Source organism: Protopterus annectens, chromosome 3.part1 (genome assembly GCF_019279795.1).
Source record: "Protopterus annectens isolate FY-2018-M chromosome 3.part1, PAN1.0, whole genome shotgun sequence".
Lineage (NCBI taxonomy): Eukaryota > Metazoa > Chordata > Ceratodontiformes > Protopteridae > Protopterus > Protopterus annectens.
The window spans coordinates 1018178823-1018198724 of NC_056732.1; the positions used below are offsets into that span (position 1 = coordinate 1018178823).

General features: G+C 43.3%; 1 long non-coding RNA gene across 8 annotated transcripts in view; it reads left to right on the forward strand.

The window, feature by feature from the left end:
- LOC122798329 overlaps positions 1-19902 on the forward strand; it is a 387619-nt gene that overhangs the window by 170027 nt on the left and 197690 nt on the right. For 7 of the 8 annotated variants that reach the window (XR_006364248.1, XR_006364244.1, XR_006364245.1 and 4 more), the window contains 2 exons: positions 3647-3731; positions 15580-15648. This is a non-coding gene — a long non-coding RNA (uncharacterized LOC122798329). The remainder of the gene's footprint in view (positions 1-3646; positions 3732-15579; positions 15649-19902) is intronic. The other variant, XR_006364251.1, reaches the window with a different exon arrangement.

Below are 19902 nucleotides of genomic sequence, written 5' to 3' on the forward strand. Positions count from 1 at the left end.
GGTTCATAGGTTTATACTAGGCTATCTGCCCTAAGGCATTTATAAGCCTAGCCCAAATTTTTGTGGCTTACGCCACCCCTTATATGAAAAAATACTGTGCCCATTAGTTTGTTGTGCCTCTGTCCAGCAGTGACACAGAGATGATTCCCGGGATAAACCTACGATCTCCCATCCACAGGTCAAGATTTCTCTTGAACAGAGCCAGCGAGGTGCTCTGCCTCACATGGATCGGGATTTTATTCCACAGCATAGGGAGTCTCTGAGTGATAAATCTATCCCTCCAGCACGTCCTATTTATATCCGTGCTAAGGTTTAAGTCGCTTGCTCTAGTGGTTTTGGTGGATTTGGATTTTTTGAGGTGGAGCATGTCCATTAATTCCGGGTTGGACATGGCCTTGTATGTCAGGCACATGTCACCTCTGAGCAGACTGTATGCAACTGAATAGAGCTGGAGTTTCTTCAATCTGGCAGCATATGACAGATTTTGGAGTCCCTTTATCCTTTTGGTGAGGAACTTTTGGGGTCTCTCCAATTGCTGCAGATGTCGGGTGAGATACATCCCGAATGGGGCATTGTACTCTATCATTGGTCTGATAAGTGAAGAGTACAGGGGAACAATGACCTCACTAGATCTGGATGTGAATCCTTCATGATCAGGTGGGCAATGTAGAAGGTCTTTCTAACCACTTTAGCAACGTGAGTGTCAAAAGAAAGGCCACTGTCAACCTGGGTCCCCAGGTCCCTGATAACCTCTTCTGTGCTTAGTGGATTGCCACCTATATGGTAGCTTGGGGTTACCTTGTTTTTCCCGAAGGGTATGACTATACATTTTTTGGCGTTTAACTTCAGGCCATGGCTCTGGCACCAGCTATCTGTTTCCGTGAGTCCCTTCTGAAGGATATCCGTGTCCGATGCACTTTCCACTATGGCCCAGTTTGCAGTCGTCTGCAAACTTTGTCAGCCAAAGTCCTCCCATGTTGGCCTGTACTTCTGAGAAGTAGATGCCGAACAATAGGGGGCCAAGGACCGAGCCCTGTGGGACACCACTTGTGACCGGCTTGGAGTCTGACATAGCGCCAGCAGCTCTAACCCTGTGGGTTCTGTCCTTAAGCCAGTTTGCAACCCATCTTGTGACATATGGGTTTACATTTAAGCTGGTAAGTTTTTCTACAATACCCGAGTGGGGTATTATGTCGAAGGCCTTTGCAAGGTCAAGGTAGGCTGTATGGACTGCCTTTCCCTCATCAATGGCCTTGGTGACTGTTTCGAAGAAGTCGACCAAGTTCAAAAGGCATGATCTGCCCTTGACGAAGCCAAACTGGGTCGGGTCCAATGTCTGCAAGTCCCCTATATCTTTGTTTATGAGCTCCATTATGATCCTCTCCATAGCTTTGCAGACTAGACTTGTTAAGCTTATGGGCGGTAATTACCAGGGTCCGTGAGGCACCGCCTTTGTGGAGTGGGACCACAGTTGCCTACGCCACTCCTTGGGCACGTATTTTGTGGTAAGGCTGAGATTAAACAGCTGCCTTATGTGCGGGTTTAATTCCTCATTTAGCTCGTGTAGCACACAGCCGGGACACCATCCGGTCCCATTGATGCTGTGTTTTTAGCTTTAGAGAGAGCAGCTTTCACCTGCATTTGAGATGTCTGGGAGGCTACACTCTGCTGGGATAGTTATCTCTCCTTTAGGGGGGGGTGAAGTTTGCACTGAACCTTTCTGCCAGTATGTTGGCAATGTCTGTGGGTTCAGTGATTTTTGTATCATTTTGGACTAATTCTGAGCATATCTGGGAGTTTCCACCCAGGTTCCTAACATAGCTGAAAAAGGCCTTATGATTGTCCTTTGAATCCATGGCAATTTTTCTCTCAAAATTGGCCTTAGTTGATTTTATGAGTGCTCGTATTTTTTTTACTAATAATGATCAGGGTGACTTCCCTTTTATGGATTTTGTTCTATCATGTAATAGCTTTCTCCTCTTATTGTAAAGTTTGTTAATGGCTGGGGTCCACCAGACTGGACGTTTGCCCTTTGTGGAAAGAGTCTTGGTTTTATTTGGGATTGCCTGATCCATGCAGTCCTGGAGGTGTTCATAGAAGGCATTTGTAAGGGCTTCCGCAGCTTTGGTTGTGGTTTCCACTGGCTCAGGGGCCTTGAAGGATACCACACCAGTCTTGAGTAGTGTGAAGTTTGCTTTAGAGAAGTTCTTCACTGTGGTCTTTTTTGTTTGGGGTGGGATGTGGATTTCCAGTGAGATTAGTTTATGATCAGATCTCACCAATGAGGGATATACTTCCAGTGTGGAGCATTTTGTTCCCATGTTTGTGATAATGAGATCTAGTATATTTTCTCCTCTCGTGGGAACAGTGACTAGCTGTTCCATGGCATTTGAATTTATGAACTCCAGGAACCGTTGGGCTAGAAAGTTAGGGCTTGAGTAATGTTCCCAGTCTATATTCGGGTAGTTGAAGTCACCCAATATGATGGTGTTTGGAGATACATTTATACCCTCCAGTGTCTTCAGGAAGGCTGTGTGGGGTTCCTGAGTTTGAGAGGGTGGCCTGTAGCATGCTACAATTTGTAGAGCAGTTTTGCCTATGGTTAGTTGCACCTGGATGGTTTCCGCAGCTTCGTGCGTTGCCACCAACCTGGAGGTGTGGGTATCCTTTATGAATATGGATACACCCCCTCCTTTTGTGGTGTGGTCCGGGTTTTGGGGCCGGAACGCATGATATGAAGTAAAACCTAATAGTGCCAGGGTGCTCTCAGCAACAGCATTTCTGTTCTGCCAGACTGCAAGAGAGCTGTATCTCTGAAATGTTTGCTCTTTACCCTTCTAATTTGCAGTTGTAAACTGATAATGGGTTCTCTGTCTGGTTTTCCTGCAGGTTTGTAAGTATATATCCGTTAAATGTTCAAGTAATGACTTTTCACCAACTTTCTAAGAATTTTGTCATGTTATTGAAGGGTGTTCTGTATTGTGAGATACTAACTCATTTTCTAACTTTCCTAGTGGAAAGGTCATCCTCTCTTGTACTGCCTGGCATACCTAAGTAAGTGGTTTAAATGTGTTGTAGTATGAAAAAAAAATGGTATGGTTTGATGTTGGAGTATAATGTAGCAGTACTTTTTTTGTTTTGTCAGATTGTGCAAGTGCTGGATCTGTGATGAAATAAGTTTGCCGTTTACCCATCTGATTTGCAGAAGCAAACTGATGATGAATTTTATGCCTGAGTTTCCAGCAGCTTTGAGTGTGTATTAAAGAACTGTCGTAAAGGTCATACTGGGAAATACTCGCCTAGTTTCTTAGCTGGTTGACAGGTTATTGATGATGTACATCAACAAATAACCAACATATCCCACCGGTCAGTCTTCGGAATACAAATTACTGCAGATACATTAATGTTTTATTGAACCGTTTAGAACTGTGAATTGAGCCCTTTCATCCTGAACAACATACTACTGAATCTGAAGAAGTTTTATGTTCAGGATGGAAGAGCTCAATTCACTGTTCTAAATGGTTCAGTAAAACATTCTTAATGTACTTGCAGTAATTTGTAGTCCGTAGACTGACCATTTGGCTATTTTGGTTGTTTGACAGGTTACTGACCAACAGTGTGAGTTATTTTTTTTTCTCCTTCCTAGTAGAACGACATCATTTCTGTTGCATTGCCAGGAATTCCTAATGAAGTAAGTGGATTAGAAATGTTCCAGTCGAAAAGAAAAAAAGGTAAAGTAGAACCATTTGTAACAGTTTTTTGTGTGTATCGTATTACAAGATTGCTGGATCTATGATGAAATATATTTGCCGTTTACCCATCTGATTTGCATTTGCAAACTGATGATGCATTTTTCTCCTGAGTTTCCAGCAGGTTTAAGTATATGTATTGCTACAGAGTTTATTTACTCTGGGAACTGTTCAGTTTCTTAGGAATTAATTTTCTAGAGAAGTTAGTAAGCCTTACTGTAAAATATTTGTCTAGTTCCGCAAGAACAGGTTGACATGTTGCTGAAAGTAAGATTACCACCTTGCCCCTTTTTTTATACAGGGTAGTCCAAATTTGAGCAGTTGGCATCTGGGGAAAAAACACATAAGCGGTAAATGTCCCGAGATTAAGAAAATTGAAGAACATCATAGGGTGGGATGTTCGATTTATTATATCACTGTGCTGGCATAAAAGACTGCGCCTCTCTGCCTTGGGTATGTTCAAGTGTGAAAGGAAAAGGGCCAAGTGAAACTTGTTTGGTATTAGAACATGTATTTTTATATCAGATTATGCAAATGCTGTATCTTTGAAATATATTTGCTGTTTGCCAATCTGATTTGTATCTTGGGTCTGATTTTTCAGCAGGTTTTTGATTGTATTTTATTTTATTTGATGATTGGTGATGCCAAGGTACTGTTGAGATTTTTCATGAAATTGCACAAATACTTTTGATGGCTACACATGCAGGAAGCCTTAAAAATAAGGGACTCCAACTTTGATATGTAAAATAACATATATGCACTTTGGTTATAGGTTCATAGGCGTTTACTAGCCTAATGACCACAAAGGCCTTTTTAACCTTGGGTATGCATCCCAAATCTCCAACAAGCTCTTGTACCCTTGATGAGTGTAAGCAGGGGCTTGGGCATTGAACCATTTATAGGCTGCCTGCGTCCATTAGAGTCAGGTGCCAAACCAGTGATGAATTCTCTGTTCCCCATCCAGTTGTCCAATTGATTTTTGTTAGGGAGGACCTGTGCTTCATATAGATGTGGAGCCTGTCCCAGGGAAGGAGTAGTTTCAGGGATACATACCTGTCTCTCCAGCAGGTCCTGTTTATATCACGGCCAAGGTTTGTCTTTAGGACTGGCAATTCTGGTGCTGCTTGTTTTGTGGATATGCAAATGAGATCCATCAAAGTGGGGTCTGAAAATAACTTGTATGCCAGCCATAGGTCTCTCCTCAACAGCCTGTAGGAGATAGAATACAGGGATAGGGGCATGAGGCATTCTGCATAGGACATGTTATTTACATCCTGTATTTTTTTATTGAGAAACCTCTGTGGACATTCCAGTTGTTGGATATGCCTGATTAGGTACATACCAAAGGACCATTGTACTCAGTGATGCGTCTGAATGCCAAATACAGTGGAACAATGACTTCTTTGGAACTAGTTACCATGCCTTTGTTTAGAAGTTGCACAAGAAAGAATGATTTCCTCACTACTGTAGACATGTGATGGTAAAGGGCTAGATTTCGGTCTGTGTCCCTAAGTCCCTGACTTCTGGGTCAAACTTTTAGGGTTGTGTTGTCAATATTTATTGATTGATTTGATCTATTTAATTGACCGGGAAAGCCCACTGTTCCTTGGAAGAGCCCATTTTCAGTGGAGGCCCGCGGAGAAAAGCTCCACAATATTACATTATAAAAACTGTCTTTCGGCTTTTCCCGGTTAAGGGTCGTCACAGCGGAACTCCGGTCCGCTAATGATTGGCAGTAGAGTTTTACATGCTGGCTTGCCGGGCCTAACGTACAGCCTTCAGCGAAGGAATGCCCATTCACGCATGTCGACACACGGAAAATGCTCTGAGAATCGAACGTGCAATGTCTAACTGAGGCGACAACGCTACCGCAGCACCACAACCGCAGAAATCTCTGCAATATTACATATAAAGTTATTAAAAACAAATTAAAGACCATGTCGATACATGGTAAGGTTGTACAAATTACAATTTAGGAATTGTAACAATGATATCATATAGTAATTGCAAACAAAGGTGTTAGTGTGTTAGAGAGAGGATGAGAATGTATAGGAGTGATGGTGGAAATGGCAGAGTGTAAAGAAGTCATTTGTGAGCAGGGAGGAAGGCTGCAGAAATGTAAGGGTAGAGTAGTAATGTGGGTGTATTCCAATGTATGGGTAGAAGTTGAGAAGTATGGAATCTGGGAGGAAAACAAGTGAAAGGAACGAGTTAGAAATATGAAGCAGTTTACAGAGACCGGGAGGTAACAGGCAGGACAGGAGTGGTGGAGTGTATAAAAAGATAGATATAGATTGGGGTCCTTGAGAGGGAAATCAGGTTTTTGGATTTATTGGTGGGGTACATGAGCATAGCCAATGAGAGAGAAGGTGTTCTTTTTAGTGATTTTTTTTTTTTTTTTTTGAAGGATGCCTTATTGCTGATAGTTCGGAAAGATGGGGGGAGATTGCTCCATAACTTGGAGCCAGCCAGCAAAAGGAATACAGCATTTGGCCAGTTGACGGTTTGGGTTTTTCAATAGACAACAGCAGTTTGTTTTCAGACCTGAAGTGGCGATTCAGGTGATTAATTGGTCAGTATGGATGAGATGGAAGGGCATCTTTCAGGTTGGGAGATTAACTTGTGGGCTGTTGTTAGTTGTAGATAATAAGATTGGAGGGGAGATTCTAGCCACTTTAGCTGATGCAGTGAAGAGCAGTGGTGTGAGGAGTATTTTGCGTTTATAGCGAATTTGGCAATTCTTTTGTAGCAAGAGTCAAGCTTGCTTTTTAGAGAGGTTTGTAGGTTGGTGAGGATGGGGGGCACTGTATAGCAGAGTTGGAAGTAGAAATGAGGAGTCAAGGGCCTTTTTTGCAGAGAGACTGAAGAAGTAGTTGCTATATAGGGCACCTAGCTTTTCATGCGTCTTTTTGATGTTGCTTTGGATGTGTAGGTCAGAAGTTAGTATGTCATCGATGATGACACCAAGCAATGACACCAAGCAATTTTGTACTAGGAACAACTTCTATGACCGTGTTTTGGGAAGTGGCAGTAAGTAGAGATTTGTCGATGGGGCTAGATTTTGTGGGAGTAAATAATAGTTATAGTTTAGTTTTATTGGGGTTGAGGGCTAGGTGATTGTGGGTTGAGGGCTAGGTGATTTTGTGACATCCAGTGCTCAGTAGAGTTGAATGCTTCTTGGGTGAGATGCGGTAATTCAGTTTGAAGGTTCGTTCATCTGCGGATTACCAAGCTGCTTTCAGGTACGTTTCCTGTTGGGGTTTCTCTCTCCTATTGATTTTTTTTTGTTGACTTGTCAGTCAAAAAGGGTAAATACCAGTGCAGGAGATGGATTCCTCATAAAGATAATCATGAGCAATGCTTGTTAGGTGCTTCCCACGACTATACGTCTTGCACAGTTTGCCTGGGCTTTGTCTCTAAGATGTTGTGTAATCCCTTGTCATCCTTTTTCTATTTACTTAGAAAACCAGAGTCATAAGCGATTAGCTAAAGACACCATGGAAGGATCTTCCTGGCTTGAGTTTCAGCTGTCTGCAAAGATCAAGAAAGTTCTGTCTGATTCTTCTGCTATGCTGCTTCCACCAGATGTCTCTCTTGAGGATAGTGAAAGCCCGTAGGGCTGCCTGGTTTCTGTCCGATTCCTCTTCCGCGACTTGCTTTGGAGGCGGACGTGGATCCGGCTTCACACATGTCCATGGAGGCTTTGCAGACATCTGCTTCAGATGTACAGGGGGAACCATGGCTGATTAATTACGGAAGGACCTATGGGTGCTCCTCAGATTTTTGAGAGGTAGATGTACAGACTGCACTAATTGAATGTCTTCAGAGGTCAAACCCTCTTAAGTCTATAAGGTTGATGTCCCCTTAAAGAATTAAAAAAACAAGCATATTTCTCCTGCTCTTAAAGATCCCCAGAATGAATGACAAAACATCACTCGGGGCCTGTTAATGCCCTTATGGCTTTGAAGCCTCCCTGGGGGGGGGGGGTCTGTAGCAGCTCCTCCTTGGTCTTCTACCCCTCTTTTGAGGCCTAGGGAGCAAGATTGCTCCTGGGGATGATTCTGATGAATCCCTGACTTATTCTTTCCAGATTCCTTTCCTCTTAGACTCCTCTTCCTCAGAACCATAACCTAAGTCGTCCTGATGCTTCTTTTTTGGATATTTCTTTTGGTGACAGTTTCCCAAATGGTGGAATTTTTTAAAATGGGATTATGCTAGTGTCTGGTGCTCGGAACTAAATGGAGTCTCCTAGGCTTTCTGCTCTCCCTCCTGATGATCTTCGAGTTTCACTGTAGCAGTCATTGCATTTGGGTAATCTGCTGGCAGGTTGCCCTCAGTCGGCCTGATTAACAACGTCTTGGGTCCTGCGTCGGTTGCTGTCCCTTCTTCCATGACATCAGGTCGTCAGGGGTATAAAACATGCAGCAGATGCCATTACATCAGTCTTTCTTGCCGAGTGGTGCCCGAAGCAGTTTGCAGGTGCCGGTCGGCCGACTCCTGAAATTTTCGTTTTTGAGTTTCAGGACCGAAGTCTTCAACTAAAAAGCTAAGTACCCCGTTGGGGAAACTTTTTCTTGCTCCTTACCGATGTCAGTAAAAGTTAATAATTGCATTACTTGTGGGAAGCAAATACCTCCTAAGGATTTTCATGTATTGTATTTCTTGCCTAGGCCCTGACTTCAACGTGCCTTGCTGTCTGTTTTGTGCTAAATTTAATCAACGCACTATTAAACGTCTGTATATTTTTGCTTCTAAATATTTTGGCTCATGATTTAATTATCCAGAAATGTTGTTTGTTAGCAGTCCAACTACCGGAATACCTAAGAAAGACAAGAGACTGGCCGTTTAGGTCCAAAACTGACTACAACGCTTCTCCTAAGCCAGTACACAGTGAGGCACTTTTGTAGCCCCTGATACCCACTACTTCTGATTCGCAGGCCTCTACTGAGACCCATTCTGAGTCCGGTATGTCACGAGATGCTTCCATTATGGAACCCGCGGATGTCTCTACCTTAGATGGGTCCGGAGCCGCTGTGCAGGCAGTATATTAGACCGACGCCATCTTCAAAACTAAGTCCAAAATCAAAAACCATGTCTAAAACACCGACGCCTGGGCCACATGTGCAGGCCCCTATGTCTAAAAAACAGATGATCAAAATGGCTGAAGACTTAATTACTCTGATCAGGGGTGTAGCTAACCCCCCTTCTAAGAGGCCTAGGCAAGACATTGATTATTAATCTTCTGAACAGGATTCTATTTCTTCTGACTCTTCTAATGAACAGGATTTGTCTATACAAACTTATGAGGACTCTGATGCAGAAGATTCCATTCCTTCTCCCCCTGAGGATTTTTCTTTTGGGGAAACTTTACATACTTTAAGGGAACATTTCCATTGGGAAAGTCAGGATTTCTCTGAATCTAAAAAGAGACTTTGGGATTTTCTTCTTCTTCCTCAGCATAGGCCTTTGGCTATACCTCCTGTTCTAGACATGATTGTTTTTTCAGAATCTAGTATGGCTCCTGATTCTCTGCCTCCGGCTTCTTGTAAGCCAGACAGATACTACAGAGTTCCTGATTCCCACAAATTCCTTTTCAAAAATCTTATTGCAAATCCTGAAACCATTTCTCAGGGTCCCAAGGGCATTAAAGCCTCTACTGCTAAAGATCCTACCCCTTCTGATAGAGATTCCAGGGCGCTGGATAGATGGGGTAAGAAGGGTTACACTTCTGCAACCTTGGCAATCAAGGCTTTAAACTGTCAATTTCATATGCTTAAATATCAACAGCATATCATGGGACTGCTTAAACAGAAAATTGTTAATTTCTGACTGTGTGGAAAATAAAGATTTACAGGATTTATTGCATTCATCTGAACAAGTTGGAAAACCATACTTTGCAATGTGGTTTTGATTCTTTGGAGGCCTCTTGCAAGGCTGCTGCAACTGACTCTGTGCTAAGAAGGCATGCTTGGCTCAAAGAGCAAACTTTGCCTGATCATGTTAAAGCAAAATTGTTGGATTCTCCTTTACAACAGGACCATCTCTTTGGTAATAAGGCTGAAGAAGTTTTAAAAAATGTGGAAGATAAAGCTAAATCTATGCAAACTGTGAAAGATTTCTTACAAGTTCAACCTCCAAGATTTAGTAGGCACTGGCCTAATAAGAACTGGTTCTTTCCAGTTCCTTCGAGAGCCACTCAAGTCAAACCCAGACATTCCAAAGGCTCCAGGTTTCAGTCACAAGGGACTTTTAGAACAAAACAATGGGGTGCCTCCTCCTCCAAATCTGGAAACAAAAAGGCACCTCACTAAGGTAAGCAGTCTCAATGACTTCCCTTTACACTTACCAAGCACTTACCTTTGGCCCCTTTGGGAGGAAAACTGGCACTTTATGCAAGAAACTGGCAATTTATAACCCAGGACAAATGGGTTTTAAATATAGTAACCCAGGGATACAGATTTCATTTCCACACATTGCCAATCCCAAACAGATGGCCAGACCTGTCCCCAAATCAGTGGGCAGAGGCCCAGAAGCAAGTACTGTCCCTCATGAACATTGGGGCTATTCAACCGGTACCAGAAGAGGAAAAGGGACAAGATTTCTATTCAAGACTATTCCTGGTACCCAAAAAAGTCAAATCATGGCGTCCAATTCTGGACTTGCCTACTCTAAACACATTTCTGGACATTCCAAATTCAAGGTGCTGACTCGGCAGTTACTACCTATGCTAGGCAAAGATGCCTGGTTGGTAACACTAGACTAAAAGAGGCTTACCTGCATGTCCCAGTCAGGGAATCTTGCAGAAGATACCTCTGCTTCAAAGTAGGCTACTTGCATTACCAGTTCTCTGCACTGCCCTTTGGCTTATCTACTGTGCCCAGGGTCTTCACAAAATGCCTGACTCCAGTAATTGCATTTTGCAGACAAAGAAATATTCAAATATATCCATATCTGGACGATTGTCTAATTCAGGCAGAAAACAGGGACATTCTTCTAAAACATCTGGCGTTTGTAAAAAGGGTTCTAACTTGTCTAGGGTACACTGTAAACGAAAATAAATCGCAACTGGTAACCTCTCAAATTACATTCCTGGGTACAAGCTTGAATACAACTGCCCAGATGGCTTACCTTACGCCAGACAAACAAATGGCAACAAAAATCCCGTTATCTAGAAGACTAATTCTGCAGGCTTTGGGGTTCATGGCATCCTGCATTCTAATTCCATATGCAAGACTGCATATGAGGAAACTTCAGTGATACCTAAAAAGTTTATGGAGTCAACATTGTCACAACCTGGAAACAATGATTCCTCTCATTCCCTGCCTACAACAGGACTTTCTTTGGTAAGTGAGACATGTCACCAAAGCAAGGGACTATCATTCACTCTACCCCCTGCCACCCAAACCCTAACTACATAAACATCAGATTGGGGGGCCCACCTGGCAGGGAGATGCATTCAGGGCAAATGAAGGCCAAACCAAATGCGTCTGCATATCAACCAGAAGGAAATGCTAGCTGTTCAGAATGCTGTGACAGCCTTCAAGGACTTACTTTATCCAGGACAACTACTGATAAAAGACTGACAACACCACAGTTATGTGGTACATAAACAAGCGGGGGGTACACATTCCTACACCCTTTGCAGACTAGCCATGGCCTTGTGGAACACAGCCTTGATTTTCCAAATAAATCTTCAAGCTCAGTTCCTGCCAGGAAAGCAAAATACTCTGGCAGACGACCTAAGCAGAAATCTTATGGACCCGCACGAATGTTAACTGGATCCACAAATCTTCAGCATGTTAACACAGAAATGGGGGAGCCCAGACATAGATCTATTTGCCTCTCCCCAAAATTATCAGTTGGACAAACTATGCACAAGAACTCATCAAAAAAAGCATGGAAAGTGGATGCTCTATCGGTCTATGCCTTTCCCCCTCTGCCTCTACTCTCCAAGGTTTTACTAAAAGTCAGACAGGAAAAAACAAAAATGATCCTAATTGCTCTGGACTGGCCTCGCCAGCACTGATACCCGCTTCTAAGGAATATGTTGCACCTTCCTCCATGGTACTTGCCTCAAATACCTCGTCTACTGTCTCAGCAAAACTATCAAATTCTGCGCACTCTGCTCCAAACTCTGAATCTTGCAGCATGGCTAATCCACTAATTATTCAAACCACCCCTCTCAGTAAATCTGTGATGGATGCAATTTTGGAAGCCTGAAGGCCTAGTACTAGAAAATCTTGTGCTGATAAATGGAAGAGATTCTGTGCTCGGAAGCAAGCAGTAGGAATAGACGCAGCAAAGCCCAATATTCCTCAGATTTTACAATACTTAACTGAGATTCTTGACAAGGGCCTATCTTTTTTTCTTCAGTAGAAATCCATGCCTCTGCCATCTCGGCTCATTACAACACAGAACCCTCCCCTCTTTTCTCATCCACTGCTTTAAACAGTATCTTAGAGGGGCCAAAAATTTAAGGCCTCCTAGGAGAGCACCAACTCTTGCATGGGACCTCAATTTTGTGCTGGAAAAAAACTCATGCCTCCTTTTGAACCAGCAGCTACTTTGAATATAAAATTTCTATCTTGGAAAACAGCTTTTCTTTTGGCAATCCTTCTTTTATGGCTAAGGTGGTATCCAGTGTGGCTCTTAACCAGACCATTCACCTAACAACATTTTACCCAAATCCACAGAACAAGGGGGAGCGGATTCTGCATTCATTGGACATACACAGACAACTAAGATTCTACTTGAACAGGACCAAATTTCTAAAAAGTCTGAGCAACTACTGGTAGCATTTGCTGCAGGATCAGAGGGGAAGGCTATATAAAAGCACACTATTTCTAAATGGATAAGCCACTGCCTTAGTTTCTGCTATTTGCACCATGATAAACCTGTGCCCAAGGGGATCAGATCACATTCCACCAGGGCTGCCTCTGCTTCAGCAGCTTTTCTCAAAGGGGTCCCAACCAAAGACGTTCTAGAAGCTGCTACTTGAGCTCTGTTCATACCTTCACAAAGCATTATCATTTACCTCTCTTCTCTAAATCCAGGGCAGGCTTTGCCACTGCAGTCCTGCAGGGCCTTATAGCCACTCCTAATGCTGTTTAGTTCCATCCTCCCATCCATAGCTTTGGGATTCTACCCAAATGTAATGACTGCAACAGTGAAACATGAAGAACATAGTAAAGTTGTGTACACTTACCATAAATGTAGATGAATGTATTCACTGTTGCAGTCCGGGCTACCAACCCGCCATCCCCCAATCCTATACCTTTTCTTTCCTTCACTATACTCGAAAGTCTTTGTGGGTGTATTTGCTTTTAGTTGAAGGTAAAGTTTTTTTTTTTTTTTTTTTGCTCCTCATTTGGGGGGCACCTGACATCTGGGGCAAGAAAAACCTGAATAAAATGGCATCGGCTGCATGTTTTATACCCCTGACGTCATGGAAGAGGGAGACAGCAACCGACGCAGGACCCAAGACTTTTATTCAGGCCGACTGAGGGCAGCCTGCCAGCAGATTACCCAAATGTAATGACTGCAACAGTGAATACACTCTTAACATCTACATTTATGGTAAGTGTACACAACTGTGCATTTCCAAGGAAGATATTTTTTCTGGATTATCTAAAGACATTTCTTTCTATTATCCCTTTCATGGGAAGAACCTTCCTTCTGTTAAGACTCATTCTACTAGGACTGTAGCCGTTTCTGGTGCTTTTTTCAAGGGTTTAGGTACCAATTCTGTCCTTGAAGCAGCTACCTGACCTTTTCTGCATACTTTTACCAAGCACTATAAGTTGGATATGATTTCTAAGATCAGAGCTGATTTTGCCAGGGCTATTCTTCATGACTTTCTGGAGGGCTATGCTGGCCCTTCTTCCCAATCTTGTTTTTGAGCTATTGTACTGTCCCTGTTGTAAAGAATACTGCAACAGTGATATGGAAGGACGTAGTACAGTTGTGCCAAATCCTACCATAACAGTAGACGTCGTCCTCCTTCACCTCTTCACTGTTGCAGTATTTGCCCCCCCCCCCCCCCGATCCTTTTTCCTTGTGGATGTGCTTGTTACATGATGGTTTCCTTAGGCTGCTGTTCTACTGGAGCTTTTTCATTTCTGAGGATGGTTGTCTGGTTGTCACCTTTATGCCCTTCACTGTACATTGGGAGCATACATGTGACATACAGTTGTACCCATTACAACCTAAAGGCTTTGGCATACTTACCAGATGTCAGGCTACCCTAGATAGAGGACCCCTATTGTGTTTAAAAAAAAAAGGGGGGGTGCACTGCAGCAGTGGAGAGAGACATTTATTGTTATGGTAAGAATGTACACAACTGTATTCTACAACTTTTGGATGTACATAGACAACTTCACTTTTATCTCCATAGAACCAAAAACTTTAGGAAAATCTGTTTCCTTTTCTCCTAAGAGATTGGGCAAACCAGTATCCAACGTTACATTGACCAAATGGCTGGCTGACTCTGTAACCTTTGTCTACAGTAAATTAAGATTATCTTTACCAAAACCTCATAGAACCCATTCCATCAGGACTGTTTCGGTTTCTTCAGCTTTTTGGTTTAGAGCCTGTTTACTTGATATTTGTGCAACTGCAATTTAGGCTAATCCTCATGTTTGTATTGCTCATTACAAGTTGGATTTAATTTCCAGGAACAGAGCGGCTTTTTGCTCAAAAGCTCTCCAGAATGTCCTCCTATAAGGGCCTCCCAAGGTTACAGTAGCTGTGGGCTCTGTCCCTCCGGTTAAGGAACAAGTGAAGAAGACATTGGATATAAAAGTCATGTGCTCGCCATAACTATTCATCTGTGTTTGTTTTCATGCATCCTTCATCTCCCTCCTGATTTTATATTCGCTTTTTATGTAGGCTCTTAGTATGTCCTGGGGATTTTTTCCTGTCAGTCTTGCTGCATGAGCTCCAGTCCTTCCTCCTCCTCCTCTTTCCTTTTGCTATAGCTGATATGACTTCATTTATGTTGTGGTTATGGCTGGGTATACTTCTGTATAGTTGGTATATTAACTAGAAAGCAAACTCTGAGCCAGTTTGTGAAAAGAGGATTATGGGTAAGGGGAAGAGGTTGAGCTACTGAGCCTGTCTAGTCACGTGCCAAGAGGTCTGATTCAAGACCTCCTTGGTTGAGGAAGGATGAAACTGGACAACATAGATACAGTTACTGTAAGTACTTTGTTTCTGTCAGATTTTGTAAATGCTGCATCTGTGATGATGCATTTTCCTTCCTAGTCTCCAACAGGCTTAAGAGTGCATGTTGCAAGAAAACGTTATAAAGCTGTATTGGAAAATTACTTCATTTGGCATTTCAGTCGACACTGTGCCTGATTCCAAAAGTCTTTTAAGTGACACTAGTGCAAGTCTGCCCCGATTCTAAAAGAATTGTTCTCAATGTAAGTGACTTGCATTGATGCAAGGCACATCTCTATACAGGCTTACACCAGGAATCCTGATTCCAATAGACTTGCTCTGAGTAAGTCTTTTGGAATCTGACCCATTATTGTATGCCTTGAGATACTGGCATTATTTTTGTCTTTCCCAGCAAAAAAAAAAAAATAAAGAAGACTGCCTGGTTTGGACTTGTATTGCATGGTGTACCTAATCAAGTGAATTGAACGTTTTGTGTGAGAATAAGTTTTGATGGTAGAGCATACTTTAACTTTTTTTTGATTGGGCTATTGCTGGATCTGTGCTGTTTATCCATCCGATTTGCAGTTGGAAACACATTTATGCCTGAATTTCCACCAGTTTTAATAGTATGAGGTAATAAAGTTCTTCTTTTTTGTGCCTCTTTTCCTAGCATGTAAAGGACTCTCCATTGCCTGGGATAACTAATTCTATGGACTGCGTTCTAGTATGGAAGAAAATGGTAAGTGAAACGAAGTTTGATATTGGAACAATACCACCATATTTTTCCTCCCAGGTTATGTAAATGCTGGATCTCGAAATTTGTTTGCCGTTTACCCATCTGATTTGCAGTTGCAAACTGATGATGTATTCTATGTCTGACTTTCCAGCAAGTTTGTGGGTATGTCATTACAGAAGTCTTATAAAGCCATGCTGTAGAATACTTGTCTGTTGCCCTAAGGATAGGTTGACATGCTTTTGATGCTAAGGTTACTACCTGACACTCTTTTATACAAGGTAGTCCCTATTTGAGCAGTTGCAACGTCTGACAAAATGAAAAACTGATAAATGCCCTGAAATTTTAAGGGGGAAAATGTTTACTGTAACTGCTTAAAAAATTGGGTCTGAAACCCCCTTGCATGATATAAAACAGAAAATTCTGTGAAAATGAGCTTTTATTTTGACAATGTATTGAAGCTCAGTCCTCCTTTACTGGTTGCAACATTATATGCTTCCATTAAAAATAGTTCTGTGTGTGCATCTGAAAAGATGTCAGTTGTAGTTGAAAGGTATTCATGTGGGGTAGCGTGATGTCCTTCAAGGATGCATCTGCAGTCCTTACAAATGGGTTGTCCTGGCCTCAGGCAGCCCTTCGGTCGGCCAGATTCCAAAGTCTGGGTCTGGCCTCGGCTGGTGTTGCACTTCACCCGACGTCATAGCTGCAGTTCTGCGGGTATAAAGGCATCAGCCGACGCCATTTTCCTCAGTCTTTCTTGCCGCGTGGCTCAAGCAGAAGCTGTTCGCAAGTGCCGGTCGGTCAGAACCAGAGATTGCTACTACCGAAGACTTCTAAAAAGCTAAGTACCCCGTTGGGGACTCTTTCTTGCCTCAGCCAATGTCAGAAAAAGTGAATAACTGTTTGTTTAACTTGTGGGAAACAAATACCTCATAAAGATTTCCACTCTTACTGCCTACCTTGTTTAGGCCCAGACCACGACGTAGCAGCCTGTCTAGCGTGTGCTTCTTTCAACCGACGGACTCTTTAGACGTCGGTCGGAATTTGCTGAGGAGTTTTTCGGCTCCGCTTTTGCTTACAACATGCCGTCGGAAACTCCGACTTCACAATTAGCTAAAAAGCGCAAGGAAAAGGACCGACACTCGCGGTCCGCGGTTTCGGCCGAAACCGCGGTTAAGTCGGACGGGAGTGTCTTGGTTTCGGCTGAAACCGAGCCCTCGGTTCTTCCTTCGGCCGAAAGCTTGCCTCCCACCGAGGCCTCATCCAGCATGGCTGAATCTGCTACTGAAATCCCACCTGCTCTTTCAGGTTCACAGGAATTATCTGATACTATCCCTTTAGATATATCCACTCCTGCACGTGGAGCTGCTAGGCCCCCTGCATCCATGTCGATTAAGGCTTTTGCCAGGGCTAAAGCAGCAAAATCAACCAAGACTGTGCCTACTAAGACCCCCTCTCACAGGCCTAGCTCTAGTACTCAAATGCTTAGTCTAGCAGAGGATCTCATTTCTTTGATCAGAGGATCCCAACCTCACCCTGACAGGGCCTCTCACCCACCTCCAGAGAAGAGGCCTAGAGCAGAGCCCCCTGAGCCAGTTTCTTCAGATTACTCTTCTGATGATTCAGAAAATACAAACCCTCCAGAAGGCCCTTATTCTCCTTATGAGGACTCTGATGCAGAAGACTCCATTCCTTCTGCCTCTCTGCCTGAGGAATTTTCTTTTGGGGAAACCTTGCGTGCTATGAGGGAACAATTTCAATGGCAGGGCCAGGATTTTTCAGAATCCAGGAAAAGGCTTAGGACCTTTTTGCATTTGCCACAGCATAGGCCTTTAGCCATTCCCCCAGTACTTACTGTTGTAGATGATGCATTTAATGATGCTTGTTCTGCCCCTGATTCACTCCCTCCGGCCCCTGCTAAGCCCGACAGGTACTACAGGGTTCCGGACACACATTATCATTTGTATAAGGCCCCTTTTGCAGATCCTGAAACTATTTCACAGGGACCCAAGGCTGTAGCAGCTACCTCTGCCAAAAACCCCCTACCCTCTGAAAGGGAATCTAGGGCCTTAGAGAGATGGGGTAAAAGTTTATACTTCTGCTACTCTTTCGGCTAGGGCCTTAAACTGTCAATTCCACATGATTCAGTATCAGGAATTTATGTTGGACCAGTTAACTAAAAAACTGTCCTCGCCTGAACCATTAGACAAAAAATCTCTTCAGGAAATGGTACATAACATTCAGCAGGTCAGTAATCATTCCTTAAAATGCGGCTATGATGCACTGGAGGCTTCCTTTAGATCAGCTATGACTGGTACAGTGATCAGAAGGCATGCATGGTTAAAAGAGCAGTCCTTACCAGACCATGTAAAATCAAAGCTCCTAGATGCTCCCATGGATAAGCATAATTTGATGTTCTTCATCTCACATTGCTGCAGTCCTTACTTATGGGTAGTCCACTGTCCTCGGTCGGCCCGAATACCAAAGTATTAGGCTGGCGTCATGGCGCACAGCCCTGACATCAGAGCGTCAGGGTATAAAAGCGCATGACCGACGTCATATCCTCAGTCTTTTTTGCCGCATGGTCCGATGCAGAAGCAGCGTTGCAAGTGCCGTTCGGCTTTCTGAAATTTTTCGTTTCGAGTTTCAGACATACCAAGTTGGCTAAGTACCCGTTGAACATTTTGTTTTTCTTGCCTCAGTTATTTACGGATGTCAGAAAAAGTGAATAATTGTATTTCTTGTGGGAAGCAGATACCGCATAGGGATTACCACTGCTTTGTATTCCTTGCTTGGGACGAAGCGGCGTAGTTGGGTGTCGGTTTTGTGCTAGGTTTAATAAGCACTATTAAGAGAAGGCTAGATTGCTAGATTAGTCTTTGGCAAGCGGTGTAATTATAATATGCCGCCGGATCCTCCGGCGCCCGCTTCCAAGAAGCGTAAAGACAAATCTGTAAAGCCTAGGCAGGATGATTCGTCCATTTCGGACGCCGGTCCTTTGGAGCCTGCAGTGGAACAGGTGGATCCGGCTGAAGTTTCTGTTGAGTCTCAGGGGGAAACCTTGATTTTACAGGATGTGGCCTCACAGGAGTCAGGTCAGGCTAAAGGGGCCTCTCAGGTTACTATTCTCCCTTCTTTGCCTAAGGGGGTTAGGCCTTCTGTTACTGTTTCTAGGGCTCCTTCTAAGGGCAGGTCTGTTTTGCCTTCTTCTGGGGTTAGTTCTGGTTCTTCAGGGTCTGTTCCTAAGAAGCATATGCTTAAAATGGCAGAAGATTTGATTACTTTGATTAGAGGTTCCATGCCCCCTCCTGATAAGAGGCCCAGGGTAGAGCCAGAGTTGGAAAGTTTGGAGCAGGCCTCAGATGATTCTGAGTCTTCTGCTGAAGACATTCAAGATTTTCCTCCTTATTCGGATTCCGATGCAGAGGATTCCACTCCTCCTGCTTCCCCTCCAGAGGATTTTTCATTTTCAGAAACTTTACACTCTGAGGGAGCATTTTAAGTGGGAAGGACAGGATTACTCAGATTCCAGAAAGAGGCTTAGAGAGTTCTTGTTTTTACCACAGCATAGACCCTTGGCTATACCTCCTGTTTTGGATGTTGTTCAGGATGTTTTTTCGGAGGCCTCATTTAATCCAGATTCTTTGCCTCCTGCACCAGTTAAACCGGACAGGTATTATAGGGTACCTGAGGCTCATAAATATCTATATAAGAGTCCTAGGGCGGACCCAGAAACTATTAGTCAGGGGCCTAAGGGTGTTAGGGCTTCAGTTGTAAAGAATCCGGTTCCTCTAGATAAGGAAGCTAGAGCTTTGGACAGATGGGGTAAGAAGGTGTACACCTCTTCTACTTTAGCAATGAGGGCTTTAAATTGCCAGTTTCATATGTTGAAATATCAGAATTTCCTCCTTACTCAGCTAAAATCTAAAGTGGATGCTTTGAAAGAGGGCATAGAGTGTAAAGAATTGCAAGATTTGGTGCATGTTTCTGAACAGGTGGGGAAACATTCTTTGCAGTGTGGCTTTGATGCTTTGCAGGCTTCTTCTAGAGTGGCTGCCACTGGTTCAGTTCTTCAGGCATGCCTGGCTTAAGGATCAGAATTTATCTGAGCATGTTAAGTCTAGAATTCTGGATGCCCCTTTACAGTCTGAAGTTTTGTTTGGTCCCCCTGTGGAGTCTGTTTTGAAGAAAATGGAGGACAAGGCTAAGTCTATGCAGACTGTTAAAGATTTTTTGCAGGTTCAACCTCCTAAGTTTAGT